The sequence below is a fragment of the Chelonia mydas genome, chromosome 15, assembly GCF_015237465.2.
Source record: "Chelonia mydas isolate rCheMyd1 chromosome 15, rCheMyd1.pri.v2, whole genome shotgun sequence".
Taxonomy (NCBI): domain Eukaryota; kingdom Metazoa; phylum Chordata; order Testudines; family Cheloniidae; genus Chelonia; species Chelonia mydas.
Genome location: NC_057856.1, coordinates 10580535 through 10599388, shown reverse-complemented (window position 1 = coordinate 10599388; position 18854 = coordinate 10580535). Strand labels below are relative to the sequence as shown.

Sequence of the window (18854 nt, the reverse complement as noted above, 5' to 3'; positions counted from 1 at the left end):
TCTTGTGCTGCTTCCATTTCAATAATACAGACCTCTCAATTTTGACTGGTACTTAAAGGTTGTTTTTTTCAGTGGTCTTTACTCTTACCTTTATGAAACCTATTTCCTTCTTGGGGTTCATCTTCTGGTCTCCACTATACTGCGGCCCGAGTTGTGATTCTGTGAATGTGGCAGCCTTCAGGGTGGGGTGAAAAGCAGGAGATATTTCTCAGCTAGAAGTGGGGCACAGACCCCAGCAAAGGAGGATGAAGGTAAGAGCAGGAAGGCTGATCTAATTCTATGGTAAACTGTAGACGGAAAACAAAGTGAACAAAGAATAAAGTTTATTTGAAAATTAAGGGATTGATTGAGGGTTGTTGGGTTTTTTACATGGTGAGACTTTCATTTCCCGTTTGCCATGCTCTGGCTTCCACCTACAAGTGCAATGTGAGGAGCAGCAGCATGGCTCCACGTAGCAGACCTGTCTCCATATGCTTGCTCAGCATGGCAATATTTTTAGCTAGGCACATAGGAGTTGCAATGCCACATCAGATAGTTTGTTCATGAAGCGCTCTATGCTGTCTTTGGCCAATGCTGCATGCTTCACCGAAAGGTGGGAGGGTTGAAAGCCATCATGTGTCTGACCATTTGTGCAATGGTGTTCTCATAAGAATGGCATACTGGGTCAGACCAAAGGTCCATCCAGCCCAGTATCCTGTCTGCTGAGAGTGGCCAATGCCAGGTGCCCCAGAGGGAGTGAACCTAACAGGTAATGATCAAGTGATCTCTTTCCTGCCATCCATCTCCACCCTCTGAGTAGGGGATACTCCTGCCCGACTCTTGCAGATGATCAGGTTGCACCCTAATGTCTGTGATCTGATTACAACTCTCATTGTCTTACCTTGCATAGGTACATATGTTCATGGTCATAAAATTATTTGATCACAGCAATTGTCTTGATGACCCCTTGTGGTATAAAAGGCAGTGCATTTAGAACAAATGCCCCCTTTCTTTTCATGCTGTGGGAGAAGGTAAGAGAATTTCAGTCAGGTGCCTTCTAACACTTCTCCTTTATAGGGTAAACTTCTCTAGATTTTGCTAGCTCTCACCTTCTGCATCTCCTGCCCAAACCTCCAACTGTTTATCCTGCTTTTCTGTGGACTACTGTGTTTACATGACACGTTGGCGAAACTCTTGAGCTCTGTGGTTACACCATTGCTTGGGAAAAGGTACAAAAGATTCCAGAGTAGACTAATCTTAGTGCCATGCACAGGCTTCACCAGTTCACTGTCCACTTCTCGTGCCAAATTATAAATAATATGTTCCTTGTATTAATCCTTGGGGCACCCTCTGTTATCATACTGAGAAACTGCTGATCACTAAGATTGGTCCTTAACGCTTAACTAATTTTTAATCCATGCAATGACTTTGTCTTCTACCCCATTGTTGTTTTCCATAATCTTTTATGGGGGACGGTGTCAAAAACATTGCTAGTCCAAGGAAATTATGGCCACCAGGTCACTATTCTGTTTTTATTAAGGATGCACTGTTAAGGTTGAAAAATATACTTTTGTCTGAATCTATTTTTACCTGCTGTAGCAGAGATGACAACTCTCCCTCATTTTCAGTAATCCTCCTGATATTTTACTTGTAATTACAAAATTACTATTTCTCTCTCAAAATCTAATTTTGTAAGCACACACAGGTGTACCACTCACCATCACTTGGGTCTGATGAACACTGCAAATAGCATTGCACCTATGAGGGCATTCATTTCCACTGCCCCTGTGGAACATGCACAGACTGTGCAGTGAGGGTCTGGTAAGAGGCAAGCCGTGGTGATTTTGAATGGGTTGGGGCACTGCTGGATTCACCGCTCAAGCAACAAGCTGCTTGTTGCAGTCTCACTGCCCTGTGGACCCTGTTGGACTAAGTCAATGTGCTTTAGGTATCTAGAGTGTGCCAGCAGGGTCCAGACAGGGCAATTAGAGTGCAACATGGAGCCAGTGGCTTGTGAATGCAGTATCCAAGCCCCGCTGACAATCGGTGCAGCTTGCCTTTTGTCAGACCCTCACTGCGCACTCTGCATGGGAGAAGAAGCCAGAGGGGCAGAAGGAGACAGTGGAGGAGGAGAGATGGAATGTGACAGAGGAGGGAGAAAAGAAGGAAGGTCGTTCCAGGAAGGAGGTGCAGACCTGTGACTGGCCAATGTAATTATGGGCCCTAGGTGGCACCAGAGGGCAGCTTTCCTAGGACCAATCCTCTTCTCCCTCTTTAGGGGTGGGGGTCAAGGGTGCAATGAGAGGGGTACACAGGGGCCCAGCTCTCCTGGCCATAGACAGGGTGGGAACAGGAAGGGGAAGAGATCCCAGTGCCTCCCATGGAACATAAGAATGATGTCCCTAGCCTCTGTTTGCCAGAAGCTGGAAATGAGTGACGGGGGATGGATCACTTGATGTTTACCTGTTCTGTTCATTCCCTCTGGGGCACCTGGCACTGGCCACTGTCAGAAGACAGGATACTGGGCTAGATGGACCTTTGGTCTGACCAAGTAGGGCCATTCTTATGTTCTAAGAGAAATGTCATTGAAAAGTAGGTTAAATGTGTGGTCAGTGTTGCTGTTATATTGGTGATCGTTCACCTTTCTTCTCTCTTAAAGGAAACTGTTTGGTGTTGCTCTCAGGTCATCTCACACTGTTTTGCTGGAAACACTCTGTAAACATCAGCAGGGAAGGCAGAAAAACCCTTACATATTTTTAAAAAGAATTAAAAGAAAATCCAGCCATGCTATTTAGAAGGTGCTTTATTGGTAGCTAGAATTAGAGAGAAAAACACTTTAAGCAAATTCTATGTGCGAACGAACATCTTTTTTTAAAAAAACCCTCAATCAGGTTTGTGAGGCTTGTTTGTTTGACCTATCAGGTTCTCTTTACTCATGTTCTAATAGCCTAACCTCTTGAGGTGGTGCTCATCCATCTGTGATTCCCCAGATCTACCTTGCCCCCACCACTACTGGCTTTTTAATCTGTAGGTGCAGTTGTGTTTCTAATGATATATTTTTCTGTCCTCAGTATCTTCACACTCACTCACTTTAGAGCCGTGGGATAAATGCCTTCCCATGTGAATGATTTACTGCACTTGAGTTTCTCAGGTTGCTCCATAACATCTTCCATAAAGACTAAAATGTATCAAGCCTGCATTCTGTTTTCCTGTTTTAAAATAATCTTCAGAATCGGAATGTTCCTGTAGTTTTCAGTGCTAAAGACTGATTTCATTTCTTTTCTGCTTCCTCATCCTGTTGCTGGCTCCTCTCCCTTTGGTGGTCTGGAGGGCCCCCCAGTCTTCATGGCAGCATTTGTGCTTCTAATGTATTGAATGGATTTACGATTTATCTTAGTATTTCTGTCCTTCGTATCATTGTCTTTGTGTGTATCTTTTAAATTTACAACTGCCATCCTGCTTGGCAGCTTATAGTCAAATCTGTTTGTTGTTTGGACAGTACTTGAACTGTTTAAACATTCTGTTTCCTCCCTGAACCTTATGTAACTTCTCTGCACAGCCCTGCGACTTACTCTCCCTTTTTCCTTTTTTTTTTTTTTTTTGCTCAAAGTCCTATAGGCATTCTTGTCTCTGACCGACTTCTGAAGAAGGCAGATAATTCACTTGGGGGCTGTGTGGTGTAAGGTTTTTTACATCTTTCTTTGGATGTGCTTGCAGCCATTCTTATTTGATTGTATTACTATAGCACCTAGGAGCCCTAGTCATAAACCGGGACTCCATTGTGCTGGGCGCTGTATAAACACCGAATGAAAACAGTCCCAGCCTTGAAGACCTTACAGTTCATAGATTGATAGTCAACTGTTGTCTGCAGTGGCATCAATGGGATCTAAGGGTGATTGGCACCATGGTTGGTCAGACCCTTAAAGTTGATAATTGTTATCCCTAAGGGGGTTCTCCTCTGCTGTGAAGTCTAACCTAGCTGTGCCATGATGACTGCCCAGTAGAGCTCTTGCACTTTCTTCATGAGGGAATTCAGATCTAGCATCCTTTCCTTCCATAAAGGTGCTCAAACTGCTGTAACCTGCAGTTGTGTATGGCATCAAGTTGCTTCTTCAAACTGTTCCAAACGTGCCATTAACTAGTTAATATTGGGGTAGTTGAACTGATCCACTGTTACTATTGTACCAGTCGATGTTGTAGCTTTAAGAGATTATTGTTCTGATATGGATGCCTGCAATATATTCCTACTACAGACTAACACGGCTGTTACTCTGAAATCTGTCAATATATTCCTACTGTTATGTCAGTATTTCTGTTACTTGGGTTTTGTAACCAAATAGAGTCCACCCAGGGCTCAAAAAATGTACTCGCCCACTATCCATCGGCAGGATGTGCTGGTGAGTGGGCAATTGGAGCACTGCCCAGCAGTGGCTGTATGCTGCTTCTCCACAGCTGGATCTTGCAGGTTGGAGCTCTTCTCCAAGTTTTCTCTGGTCTTCGGCAGTGTGGGGAGTAGAGCTCCAGCCCCAAGAGCATTCTCCATGATGCATGTCTTGTCTATGTTTTTCAGGCAGATGTGGGAGGGAATTGCCCACACTAAAGAACAGAGGTCCAGGCATAAAGCCTGCTAGGAAAGGAGAGTAAGGGAACCAAAGAGCTTGGCTCCCCATCCTAGTAGCCAGGATAGTGGGATCCCTTTTCTCTTGCAGCAGCTATGAGGGCAGACACCAATTAGCTCAGGCTGATGCCAGTATTTGGGGTGGAGAGAACAGCTTGGAATGGGGATAGCATGCTGAGATCTCAAGCATCTTGCAGCCCTGTTTTTGACATGCTAAATTTCCTATTGCAGGGCTTTTCCTGTAGCTGCTAACACCCCTTCCACTTTGTATTTACCTTGTATCTAGTCCTCTGGCTGGAAAGTGTCCTCAGTTCCACTTAGAATCCTTGCACTCAGGAATGGTCTTTCAGTGATATTTATGATCCTGTAAATAGATGCTTCTCTGATTTTTGGAAACAGCTTAGAACTGCCTATTTCTGTTGGGACAATCTTAATGTGTGGCTGTGAACAGGCTCCAGCTTATGTCCTGGTCTTGTGTGCCATGGAATGGGCATTTCTGGCTGCCAGAACTGGCACTTTGGAATCCTGGGAGTCTCCTACACCTTGAGGGTGTGATGCTGGACTGGTGCTCATTGCTCCCTGTGAGAAGCTGCGCTTGAATGGTGATGTATCCTTTGTACAGGATTCTGAAGGTATTTCAATGAGAGTCTAGGGATAGCAATATATTCTGTGTGTTTGACCTGGCTCTTGTGGAAGAGCTGCATGCTGATGTAGCAGGAAGGGTCTGGTTCCTCAGATAACTGGCTTGGCTGAGCCCCTCTTCCTGTAGGAATATGAGGGAACCAGTGTTTTGATCAGGGACCTTGGCCCTGGGAAGTTGTTTATGGAGGGGCCAAGTCAGTGGCTGCTTGTTTGAGTTTCATAAAGGTTTTCCTGGCGGTGTTTTGTCAGAGTAGAGCAAATCTTTTATTTCTGAATTAGGGTGTTGATCCCAGGTCTAGAAACTTTCTGGGAGTAAGCCTGCATCTGATTGAAATTCCCGCAGTGCTGGTTTGCCTGTGATAGAATAAATGGAGGACTGGATAGCTCAGTGGACTGGTCATGGTCCCAAGGATGCTGGCTCAAATCCAGCCCAGGTCAATAACGACAAATTTGTACTGTTTAATCCTCTGTGAATGTTTGTACTTGTTCCATATGTCCCTATCCTCCACAATTGGCAGTCCTAGCAGAGAGGCCAATCTACTCCCATCTGGGATCTTCTTCTTCAGCCTGCTAGAAACTGGCTGTTCTAGGGAAGTAAAAAATGTTAACCGGTTAACCAGTAAGCATTGTCTTACCGGTTAACTGGCTTAACTGTTAACCCCTGGGCCCTGTGACAGGGGCCAGCCGGTCCCAGCGGCCCCATGGCCCTGTGCTGGCCAGAGCAGCGCCACCTGGCAGGAATGGACCCAGCTGTGGCGCCCGGCTGGAGTGGGCCCAGCTGCTTAACAGTTAACCGATTAAAAATATTTCTTTTAAATGGTGTCACGGAGTCCCCGGGCGATGCTCTCGATCTGCTCCCTACCAAGCCAGTCAGAACTCTGGGGAAGTCTCCTTTCTGTGAGCAGACTGTCTGCAGGGCAAAAAGCTCACACAGCTTCCACCTTCCTGGGTCTGACCTCGGAGCATTCAGCATCCTCTGCCCCTCCGTGCACTTCCCACAGCCAGTCTGCCCAGGCAGGGTCCTGGGGAAGCCAGAGGGTCCTTCACCCCAACTTCGCAGTCAGACGTGACTCTCAGCCAGCCAGTAAAACAGAAGGTTTATTAGATGACAGGAACATGGTCTAAAACAGAGCTTGTAGGTGCAGAGAACAGGACCCCTCAGCTGGGTCCATTTTGGGGAAGGGGGCAGTGAGCCAGACAACCATATCTGCACTTCACTCCATGTCCCCAGCCAGCCCCAAACTGAAACTCTCTCCAGCCCCTCCTCCTCTGGGCTTTGTCCCTTTCCCAGGCCAGGAGGTCACCTGATTCCTTTGTTCTCCAACCCTTTAGCTCTCACCTTGCAGGGGGGAAGGGCCCAGGCCATCAGTTGACAGGAAACAGGGTGTCGGCCATTCTCTGTGTCCAGACCCCTGCACACACCTGCCCTCTAGGGCTCTGCAATGATCATACACCCTTATCCCACCACCTAGATACTTAAGAACTGCATAGGGGAAACTGAGGTACCCCCACACTATTCAGGGGAAACATTAAGAACAGTCCCGCTTCGTCACAAATGGTTAACTTTTTAAACGGTATTTGCATCCCTACTGTGTTCTAGCAACTGAGAGCAACTCTGGCTGCTGGTTTGCTCATGTGCTGTGACTTTTTGAACTCTTTCCTAACTCTGTTTTAGAGGTTGTTTGTGAAGCTGCAGATAACGGAGTTTCCGTCAGTTTACACGTCTTTGGCAATCGCATCCTTTCATTCAGGACCTGGGCTAGAGGTCCATGAGCCCTTGATCTCTGCAATGAGTCTGGGTGGAAAGGTACCACATGAATGGGGAGAACTAATACATCTACCGCATGGGATATTTTCTTATTCTAGCTTCACACAACTGGGGTTCATGTCTGTGAACCTTTATCCCAGGGGCATCTAAAATCTGCCCAACTGAGGGTCTTGTATTACCAGGAGCCAGATGGCCACATGTAGCTGCTGTAAAATGAAGTACATTGTATTTATTGCCATTACCTAATACAAAGGAGCAAAGCATAGAAACCATAGGACCCAGTATATGATAATCCTTTTTGACCCGAGGTGAGTTTGCTAGGATGAGGACTAAACTTAAAAACAAGTGGAAACAAATCTAAGGTGTTTTTCTATTTCTTAAATGGGGAAAGTTGCTGTTGGCTAAAGAGCAGAAGTACAGACTTTAAAAAAACAAAACCCCACCTAGATTCATAGATATTTAGGTCAGAAGGGACCATTATGATCATCTAGTCTGACCTCCTGCACAACGCAGGCCACAGAATTTCACCCACCACTCCTACAAAAAAAAAAACCTCACACCTATATCTGTGCTATTGAAGTCCTCAAATTGTAGTTTAAAGACCTCAAGGAGCAGAGAATCCTCCAGCAAGTGACCCGTGCCCCATGCTACAGAGGAAGGCGAAAAACCTCCAGGGCCTCTTCCAATCTGCCCTGGAGGAAAATTCCTTCCCGACCCCAAATATGGCGATCAGCTAAACCCTGAGCATATGGGCAAGATTCATCAGCCAGATACTACAGAAAATTCTTTCCCAGGTAACTTGGATCTTACCCCATCTAAAACCCTCTTTAAAAAAATAATAAAAAAAAAAAAAAGTTAGTAGCAGGATATTTAGTAAGGGAAGTAAATGGTCCCTGAGCCCAGGGAAGAACTTGCACTATTCCAATTAAGTTCAGATGCTCAATTCTGGAAGCAAAGTATAAAGTACACAACAACGAGTTGAAGCTGATAGAGATTTAAAGGGACAAAATACAGTGGGCAAAGTGGCCAATGATTTTCATCAGGGTGTGCACATCCAGTAAAGTGGGGATTACTGCTCCCAGGGTTCCACTTGCTGACTTCATGGTGTATATTATCCTAGGCAGTGTGATGGAGTGGGTAGCATGGATGTAGCTTAAGTCATAAGACATTGGAGTGGCTGCATCTGGTTTTGTAGCCTTCTAATCCGAGCACAACCTTCCAACCCAATAGCATATAAGAACAAACGAGTGGTGGTATCTGATCAGACCATTGCTTCTTCAAGTTTAGCATTCCGTTTCTGTCTGTGGCCAGCACCTAATGCTTCCGAAGAAGTGACACCTCCACCCCAGACAATTCACTTGGGTAGTTGTGCAACACTGCATATAGCAGAGGTTAGGGGATGTTGCTTCCTGACCCCTGTAAGCAATCGTCTAACGCCTGAGAGATTTGATTAGCATTATCTTGGCATTTATAACTACAAGTACTATCCAGCCACTTCTAAGTGCCAGCTTTGTACTTTCAAGAGCTTCAGAAGTCTGGAGGGCAACTAGTCCAGTTTAGTCTGTTTAGTAGAAGGATGCTTACACAGCACTGTGAAACACCGCCGTGATCTGACTGAGAGCAGACTTAGTGGAGGGGAGCCGCAGGCTGTCTTTGTGAATACAGGAGGGAAATGCATAATCTGATTTTAATTCTTTTTTAACACACCCTTTTGCTGACACCTCTCAGCTTGTTTGAGTTTAGATCCAGTCTAGCTTCTGAGGTTTGAATGAAGTGGAACATTTTTGATGTGCTGTGTATCCGATGAAGTGAGCTGTAGCTCACGAAACCTTATGCTCAAATAAATTGGTTAGTCTCTAAGGTGCCACAAGTCCCCCTTTTCTTTTTTCTTTTGTGGTTTCCTTGTACTGTTTGGATTTTAAGTAAGTACTGTGGATTTGAGCTGATCTTTCAGGAAACTACCAGCTGATCTTTGAGGTAGTTGCAATTTCTCTCAGCCTATGCACTGTGTCTTTGTGAATCTGTGCGATCATACCTTGTGGGTCTGGTTAAGATTGGGCTTAGTTACCTGTCCAAGTATTGATATGAATGGAACCAACGTTTCCAAAAATACCTAGTCCGTTGCCTCATTGGCAGGAGGAGGGGGAACGGAGGAGCTGACTCAAGGAAAGGGGTTGTGGTTTACTTCTGGAACACAGCCACAGTATGGCCAACTGGTCTCCTGTAGAGTCCGTGTGTAGAAGGCTTCCCACTGTCGGAAGCTGCTCGCAAAAAGTTTGACGCCTGGAGGTGCTGACAGCCTGGAGCACCTTCAGCATGTTAATGCTGCCAAGTGTACCATTGCTGAGCTCCTGTGCAGTCATGGGTTTCAGCAAATTATTTGTGTAAACTTGCAAGGAAGTGATGGGGCTTGTTGGTCTGAGCCAGTTCCAGGAACGCTTTTGAAATGTCCTTCATATCTCAGCACGCTGTATGAACAGTACTCTTGACCCTTCTCTTAAGAGAAATCAGCTCAGCAACACCAGGCTCCTGTGTGTGGTCTGAGCTCACCTGTTGGGATTTTCGAGGGTTTCCCCAGCTCATACAGTTGGCTCCTATTCAGAAGATTGAGGCAATGAGAGGTCTGTGTCAAAAGCTAGTGCAATCCTTGTGCAGTGTTCATATTCCCCTTCCAAGAGGATGTGAGGTATGGGACTTCCGACGCTCCTGCTGGAGTGTCCAGTTTTTAAATATTACAAAGTTGGCAACCCTAATTGCAGTCCCAGTTATTTGAATCTGTAGAAGCAATAAACAGGTCCCCCACAAATCTCACCACTTTTCCTTCCAAACACAAGGGACAGTTTTTCAACCTTGCCTCTACTAATACAAATACATAGCGCAGTGTACGTTGTAATAAAGTTTTTAAAAAAACATACCATTTCCTCCTGGGGACAGGGAGGGAGAGACCGAGCCATATGTGACACAGGTAAGGCACATCACTTAATACATGACTGGAAGGTGTTTGGGTACTAAAGTAATGAGGACTTCACAAGAACCTGAATAGAATAGAGAAGTCCTGGAACTAGGTGAGTATCCTTCTTTCCATATAATGATAGCGTCTCCAGTAGTTTCCTCACATAGCGTAGATGTATCTTGGAGCCTCAGAAGAGACAGAACCTAAGGCAATACAAATGTAATTGTGTTTACAACTCTGTTTAGACTTGGTGTGGTTCCATTCATGCTGGCTGGTCAAAAGTTGTTGAGTTAGCCTGAACCATGTTAAAACAATTGTACAATGCTTCTGGTAAAAAGTTAGCGTGTCAGTCCGTCCGTCCGTCTGCTGTGTGGTGTAGCTGCCCATAGATCTCTATCTGTTGCTTTGCTATGGTGATTGATGTCTGAAGCCTTGCGTACACTGTCAGTTTCCTGAAAATCTCCGCCCCTTAGTGTAGCACCCATGCAGCTGTAGTGGTTAGTGCTGTAGACACATTACCTCATTTTTTCATCCAAAAGGCCAACAGTGATGCCAGAGGATAGAGGGGATCCCAAGGATTTCTCTGTGAATGTGCACCTAATCTCCCATCAGAGTGGAGGCTAGGTCATTGTAAGGCAAGCAGACAGAAAGAAGTGGGTCTGTGCCACGGTTTCCGTAGCTTGCACAGATATGACTGTGGTGGGCAAAGTATAAGAACCTGAATGGAATAACATTTGCTAGAGCACTATTACAAATCAGTTGCTGAGGTCTTTTCCCATGTTATCTAACCCTAATAAGAGCGGGTCAAGCCAACCTGACTTGCCCAAGATCTGGGCAGAGCAGGGAAAAATACCAGTGTCTGGTCTTTATTACCATTGCTAGTACTTGTATGGTCTTGGGCAAATCACTTCTCTCTGTGGGTATGTCTACACTGCAATTAAAAGCCCGTGGCTGGCCCATACATACTAGCTGACTCAGGCTCACAAGTCTCGAGCTAAGGGTCTGTTTAACTGCGGTGTAGACGTTTGGGCTTTGGCTGGAGCCCAGGCTCTAGTAACCTGCAAGGTGGGAGGGTTCCAGAGCTTGGGCTCAGGGCTGTCCCTAGCTATTCTGGGGCCCTACACAGCCCACCCCCCCCCATGGGTGGGAGTGGGGGACCTCAGGTGTTCGTGGGGGGGGCGGGGGTGGCTGGCCTCAGGCAACCGTGGGGCTGGGGTGGCTAGGGGGACAGGGGAAACACCCCCCAGCACTCACCAGCAGCGTGGCTGGGGCCGGGCTGCTGCACTTCCCGCTGCCAGCGAGTGCCGGCCCGATCCTGCTGCAGCCCTCAGGGGAGTGGGGCTTGGGCTGGGTGGGGGCTTTGGGGAAAGGATGGAGTGGGGACGGGGCTGGGGCAGAGCAGGGGCAGGAAGAGGCTGGGCTGGGGTGGAGCAGGGGTGGAGGCCTTGGGGAAGAAGCGGAGCAGGGGCTGGAGCAGCACACAGCTGCGCAGGGCACAAGGAAATATGGTGCCCCAAATTTCCTGATGCCGTACGCAGCTGCGTACTTTGCATATGGGTAAGGACGGCCCTGCTTGGGCTCCATCCTGAGCCCAAATGTCTGCATTGCAATTAAACAGCCCCTGAGCCTGAGCCCCTTAGCCTGAGTCAGCTGGCGTGGGCCAGTCGCGGTTGTCTAATTGCAATGTAGACGTATCCTGTGTCTTTAGTTTTTCCCTATCTGAAAAAATGGGTATAGTGATCATTTCCTACCTCCATAAGAGGGTTGTGAGACTTAATTCATTAATGTCTGGGAAGTACTTTCGATTTCAAGTGCCTTCTATGTAAGGATCTCAAAGTATCATTCAATTATGGAAACATTTTAAATGGCCTCTTTTCAAAATGTCTTACATATTACCAGAATGAAGGTAAGCTAAACTGTATTTACATCTTTTCTGCCATACATGAATTGGTGGGCTATTTTAGGGGGTTAGTTTTTATGCCTATAAAAATCTTGCTAGCCGTTTGGCTGCTAGTATTTAGAGACCACTGCCTATCATGCTGATCAGTATTGTCTTTTTAGTTACTTCTTTGCTCCCCTGCCTGTCTGGTGTCTCTTGTCTTATACTTACATTGTAAGCCTCTTAGGGCAGGGACCATCTTTTTGGTCTTTGTTTGTACTGCACCTAGCACAAATGGTATGTGACTAGGGCTCCTGGGTGCTATGGTAATACACATAAATAAATATAATATTCTAGTTTATGCTTCTTTGCTATTATTCTGGTAGTAGTCCTTGGAGTGAGTTGTTTTTAGAGAGTCCCTTTTATAGTTTGTAATTAGATGTATCTATTAGACTTTTGTGCCTAGGCTTCCTTACACCAGGAGCTAGCTTACACACCTTCCTGCCCCTGTTTTCCACTTTCTGATTATTCTCTCCCCTTTTCCCTTTTTAGGCTAAAATTGCACTTCTGAAGGGACTGCCCTTGTTGATGTTCCAGTTCAAGAGCGCCCCCGCCTCTTCCCTCTCCATGGGTGCCTCATTCTGCCAGGGCGTGGGCAGGTCTGTCCCCTACAGGCGTTTTGGGGAGAGAGGCTCCAGCATGTCTTTGTTGGATCAGCTCTTTTAGTGGACTGCAAGTGCTCCTTCTGAAAGGCTGCTTAATGGGATAAATATACCCAGGCTCCCCATTCCTCTGCAGTTACTCACCATGTAAAACTGTCCTGCATGGGATCGTGTTACCGCCCTGAGCTGTCTCCCTGTAAATGAGAGTGCAAGTCATGTACTTGTGGAGCTCGGGGGAGGCAAGATTCATTTGCAACTAATGAGGGAAAGGAGGGTTGCTGTTTTAAAGTTTGGCTCTTGGGCTTTTGTCTGAGAGGAGGTCTGTCCAGAGGAGTCTCTCTCAAGCCTGAAATCCTAGGTTTTGGAGAGTTAGCAGGACTGTCTCTCACAGGAGGATAGTGAAAGTGTAAGGATCTGAATCCAGGCCGTGTCTTTCAGGTATTGGGGTAAACTGGCTGGAGAATGGTATGTCACTTAGAGGGCTGAAAGCTAACTTGGATTTGGTTTGCATAGAGCAGGGGTGGCCAAACTTACAGACCCTCTGAGCCCGGACAGTCTTCAGAAGTTTGAGAGCAGGGAGGCACCTGCTGGAGCCCTGAGCCCTGGTGGTACGTCCTGCGGGGCTGAAGCCCCGAGACTCCCCTCCCTGCTGTGAAGAAGCCCCTATTCCACCACCCCGTTGCAAGGCAGAGGTCCTGTTCTGTCCCGTCCCCCCCGCCCCACTATGGGAGGTGGAGAATGGGAGGAGGGCATGGGGAGCACCACGAGCTGCTCTTTAACTGTAAAAGAGCTGTAATGCGGCTTGCGAGCAACAGTTTGTTTGGCCACCCCGGCATAGAGTGACCATTCCTACAATATCGTATCCTTTTTGATTAAACTTGACTTGGCAGTTACTGCTCTTTGCTCCCAGTTACCAGGCCCCTGGAGATGTCCACTGCCCAGATCCGACAGTTCCAAACAATTTTTGGGTGCTCAGGAGAGTCGTGGTGCATTCACATATGAAGATGGGTGTGAGTTCTAACAAACCTGGCTGCAGTGAGGATAGCGTAGCATGTATGACCAAATATATTTCATCAGTACTGCCCACCACATCCTTGGTTCTGGGACATGAGGGAGCTGTAGAGGTGATGAGACTCTCCTGTGGCACTGCTAGGAGACCAGCTCTGTGGCTGAACATTGGCAGCATTAGCTATGCACTGTGGCTAGTGGAAAAGTCCTGGATCCATCCTTATTGCTCACTGTCCAGATGTTCCACAAGGAGTAGTGTTACAGCCTGATGGATCAGAATTCACAGAAGTGGCCTTTAGCTGTGGAAAATTAAAGGCCGCTAGTTATGAAGTGTTTGGGGTATCTTGTATTCATTATGTTACCATTCCTTTCTGACCAATAGACTGGGTGTAGGGCAGAGATTGTGCTACAAACTCGCTCCTTTTTGGTGTTCTGTCCACTTACCTTAATAATGACCCCTCCTTAGCTGTGAAGGAAGATGAGCTGCCTGTGGAAATCCTAGGGATTCCTCTCACCTCTGGCACCAACTCTGTCATCCTTGGTATGATTAATGATGTAATGTATCTGTACCACTAACTCACAGACTTCAGTTAGTGCAATAGGCTGTTGGAAACAAGGGAGGGATCACTATGGGTAGAAGAGTGAGTATGTGCTTTCCTCTGACTATCTCCTTGGGATGTGGTCTCCCATCTTATGAACTGGTAGTCAGAGAAGCCTCTGTAATGTAGCTAGCAAGTACCTTTCTGCTGAGAGCTAGACATGACATCATTAAAATTGGATTGCAAACATCTTCTCCGGTAATTCTTTGTGCGAATATCTTGCAGTGGGGCATGAGGGTGGGTTGGCAGGAGGAATAGAGTGTATTGGTTTGTGGAAATCTCATGGATTGCACATGAGTAGTGGAAGGCAACCTATGTTATAAGGAGCCAGGGTGGATAGGAGGCCAGCAGTTTTGCCTGCTCTAGCTTTGCCAGTGTGCTGTGCTGTGGGCTTTACCGTAACTCTTTCACTGCTGTCTCCTGCTTCATGTTCTCTCCTCCCTCAAGGGACATTCCTAGGATGCATAGGAGGCTTTCAGTAGGGGGCTAAACAAAGAGGAAACCTTGATGTCCTAGGGAAAATGCCAGTGAAAATGTTATCTGCGCCTCTTTTGGAAGGCTTTGCTAAATAGTGTCTACTGAAGGAGCCAAAGCGCCGCTGCTAGTTTTATTGAAAAGGAGACTGACATGTACTGTAAATGTGTAAAGGGGGCTCTGTGATAACTGTTCCTGTGCGCCTTCCTGGTGCTGTGTTGTGATTGTTAGACAAATCTGGGATGTAGGAAGCCTTGGCATTTGCCTGTGTGGCTGCTTGTAGAGGTGTTTCTGCCTGAGGATACTGTGTTCTCCAGATAGCAGCAAGTGCTGACATGCAAGGGAAACTGCAGCAGAGTCCTTGGAATGTATGAGCTATTCTCCGTCCGATAGGGCTGTGCATGGGTGTCTAGTGCAGGAGAGATAGGGAAGGAATGTACAGTGTACAGCTTAGCCTTACTTATGGAGATGATTAACTCTCTCAGTGCTGTTTGAACTGGTAAAAGTAGTTTATCCTAAGAAGTTTTCCAGCGTTTTCATTTTGTGGACCTTCTCATAAAAAAGGATCCTCTAATGGACCCAACTCCTTTCCCAACCCCAACTGCCCTTTCTTGCACTGCTTGATCTGCTATATATCTGATTCTGCAGACTATCAAGTGGGGCTGCATGCACCACAGTTTGAGAACCACTGTCCCAAGCTGTCTAAATCATTGACAGAACATTGGCAATTGCTGGGAACTACCTTGAGGTATCATAGTCAGTATTAATTGCCACTGGTTCATATCAAATTGCGTGGGCAGAGCTGTGGGATTCAAAGACCAGAATAGCAGGGACATTGCAGTTCATAATTATGTTTCGTTATCAAAGCTTCCTGGGGGAGGTGCAAGCTAAGGACCTGGTGTTCCGATGTCACTGTGTGCATTAGAAATACCTAGGTATTATATGCCTCAGTTTTTTAAAAATCCCCATCACGCAGGAAAGCTGGTGTAGAATAGCCAGCTGCTTGAATGTAAACACAGTGTCCTCAGTCTGTGAAGGATACAGTTTGAGCTACACCCTGAGCTGAAGTCAGATTCCACTTTAGAGTGTAATAGTTGGTCTTACCAAGAGAGGATTCTCCTCTCCACAGTCTGACTTGCCATAGCAAAGCCTGTTGCTCCTTGTCTCATGAGCTCCTTCCGCAGGTACGGTTGGCCGAGCAATCTGGTGAATTTGGAGCACCAGCCATGCAGAGTCAGGTATTGCTTGCTAAGGAATCTCATGATGTAAGCATTGAGACTGCTGTGTGTCTCATCTCTGCATTATTGATTCAGCGTTTTACAAGCTCTGTGAGTGGAATGAAGTGATAACGGAGGGTAGGAATGGCACTGAGTAATATTGCTGTAGTAGAGACTCCCCTTCTCCAACTTCCCATCCTGCAATATTCTGCCCATGCTAGAAGGTCTGACAGTAACAGAGTTGAAAATGGGAGCCCCAGTGTTGGAGATTAGCAGCTATAGCCCTGTATGCAGTTTCCATGTCACCAAGGGAAGACTGAGCCTTATTTAGTAAACAATAAGTGGAATATTTTCCACTGCTATGCCCCCAGGTCTGTGTGCTGTGAATCTTTGGGAGTCCAGGTTGAGACACGTTAAATACAGTCCCTTTGCTTCATTCCTGGCAAGTTTGCTCCTTGGAGAAACAGTGGACCTGAAGTTCTATTGTCATACTGTGCTGTACCTGTCTCATTGCTACAAGAGGACTAAATCCATTTCCTGGAATGAAGCCTCTGACCTTTCTTAGACCTTGGAAGTTTCCAGACTACAAGAGAAGCTCTAGCAGGTAGAAAGTCTCAATTGGAGACTGTTAGGAGCAATAGTAAAACAGTAGTTACTGCAGCGTGTGTGGCTGTTACTGGGGTGTCAGGTTGTGGTTCCAGAGATACTGCAGTGTGTTCTGGGGGCTGGGAAGTTGCAGTATAAGTGGCATTGGCAGAAGGTTGGTGTGCAAATCTAAAATAAGGGCAGCTCTTTGGAGCTGAACACGCAGAGTGATGGGTTGCTGCCAAGTTAGCGAATTGCTCTGAAAGTTTCCATCAAGCTGTGTGCAGAGCTTTCATGGTGCCCTCTGTTGGCCAGCAGCAGTATAAAACCTATGGGTCCCCAGTGAGTTCAGATTATTCAGTGAACATGTTTCATGTTGGTTGGAAAAGAGAAACTTTTCTATTTGCTTCTCCAATATCACACAGCACTGCCTGCCTTGGAGGGGGGAGGAGGAGAGGAATATTGAAGAAGGAACTTTTCTTTATCCAAGAAATCAATCAAGCCTGTAACATTTGTATATCGGGAGCAGCCTGCACTGTGGGCTAGTACAGTGGTTTTTAAACTTTTTTTCTGTCGACGCAGTTGAAGAAAATTGTTGATGCCCATGACCCAACGGAGCTGGGGATGAGGGGTTTGGGGTGTGGGAGGGGGCTTTGGGATGGGGCAGAGGGTTGGGGTGCAGAAGGGGGTCAGGACTCTGGGCTGGGGATGGGGCAGAGGGTTGGGGTGCAGAAGGGGGTCAGGACTCTGGGCTGGGGCTGAGGGGTTTGGGCTGCAGGAGGGGGCTCCGGGTTTGGGGGAGGCTCAGGGCTGGGGCAGAGGGTTGGGGTTCGGGAGGAGGTCAGGGCTGGGGCAGAGGACTGGGGCACGAGGTTGGGGTGCGCGCTTACCTCGGGCGGCTCCCGGTCAGCGGCAGCGCTAAGACAGGCTTCCTGCCTGTCCTGGCACCACGGACGGTGCTGCATCCCGGAAGTGGCCAGCAGCAGGTCCGCTCCTAGGCGGAGGTGCGCGGCTCTCTCCCGCAGGTACCGCCCCAGCCAATGGAAGTGCGGGGCTGATGCTCGGGGCAGCGCGTAGAGCCCCATGCCCCCGCCCCCCCTCCCCCACCTAGGAGCTGAACCGGCTGCTGGCCACTTCTGGGGTGCAGGCTGGTGTTGGAACAGGTAGGGACTAGCCTGCCTTAGCTGGGCAGGATCACCAGCAGGACTTTTAATGGCCCGGTCGGCGGTGCTGACCAGAGCTGCCGCAACCCAGTGTCTTACGTTCCATGACCCGGTACTGGGTCATGACCCACTGTTTGAAAACCACTGGGCTAGTATATAAAGGCCTTGGCGGACTAATCCTTAGGGGGCACTTTTCCACATGGTAAAAGTGCCACGGACTGGTACAATTCAGCAGGCTCTGACCACCTGGGCTCCAGTGTCCCTTTTGGGAGTGAAGGTTAGTGTAGTGAACTGAACGTTACTCTTATGTTGACCTCACAATGAGCTTCTCAGCTCTTCAGATGGTAGATCTCTATCTTATTTCCCTTCCTGCCTCTCTCCTCCTCTCTCCACCCAATGTGCACAGACCATGGTGGATCTTGCCCTGGTGCATGTAACTGAACTGCTCTGGAAGCAGTTGTAAAGCTGAAGCACAGTTCGTCACCAATCACCCCCCCATCATCTGGCTCAGAAGCTCTGGCTGAGTAACTGTGAGTGATCCCCCTCCTCCTTCAGCTTCCTGTTCCTCAGCTCTGTAGTGTTTGCTCAAGTCAGGAAGGGGGGAGGATGTGGGGGGGAGTTAATCATTAAACTGTACTGTCTGCCACGTAACTGTTCACAAGCAGGGAGTAGAGTGGTTGTGTCCATATTTCCTTTCCATGCACTGTGGCTCTCTTTTGTCAGTGGGCAGCCGGGAAGGTTGTGTTTCTTCTTTACATCAACTGCGCTTGCTCTCCACTCTCTCCCTTCCCCTCCTTGTCCACCCTGTCACATGTCCAGACACACAGGACCAAGCAGGTGCATGTAGCTAGTTTTGCTTAATTTTGTGCTGTGCAGCAAGAGGAAATGGAGTACCCTCTGTTCAGCCTCTCCTTTGAGGGGCAAGTGATCTGAGAAGGCGGTTTTTGTGAGGAGCTGAAAGTTACTTGCGTCTGCCCCTTAGAGGAGAAGAGCAGTAGAATGGGAGGGATAGGAAGGTGTGTCCAGAATGCCTTGCACAGGACTCAGTGCTTTTATGTGCTGTGGGTGTGGAGACTCTGAAGGCTTGAGTTTGCGTGGTTTTCTTGCTTCCTGGTGGAGTCTGATTTGCTTTAGTCATTGGCCCTGAGAAGGCCAGAACCACACCTTCCCTGATAGAGATTGTGCAGGAAACTGTACTCAAAACCACACAGACATTGGACCTGCACAGTCAGAGCAGCGGCAGTATTTCCTTGGCTCCTCTGAGGTATGTGTCTGTATAACTCTGGAATCCACCTTCTGTTCTGTTG

General features: G+C 47.5%; 1 protein-coding gene across 4 annotated transcripts in view; it reads left to right on the top strand.

Moving 5' to 3' along the window:
• Positions 1-18854, top strand: part of PXN (paxillin) — a 64400-nt gene that overhangs the window by 12406 nt on the left and 33140 nt on the right. Inside the window, exon 1 of one of the 4 annotated variants that reach the window (XM_043529381.1) lies at positions 12406-12498. The exons of 1 other annotated variant lie outside the window; for it this stretch is intronic. The gene's annotated coding sequence lies outside the window, so the exon portion shown is untranslated. Of the gene's footprint in view, positions 1-12405; positions 12499-18057; positions 18078-18240; positions 18812-18854 lie in introns of those variants that run through there. 2 more of the 4 variants (XM_043529382.1, XM_043529380.1) reach the window with 2 other exon arrangements.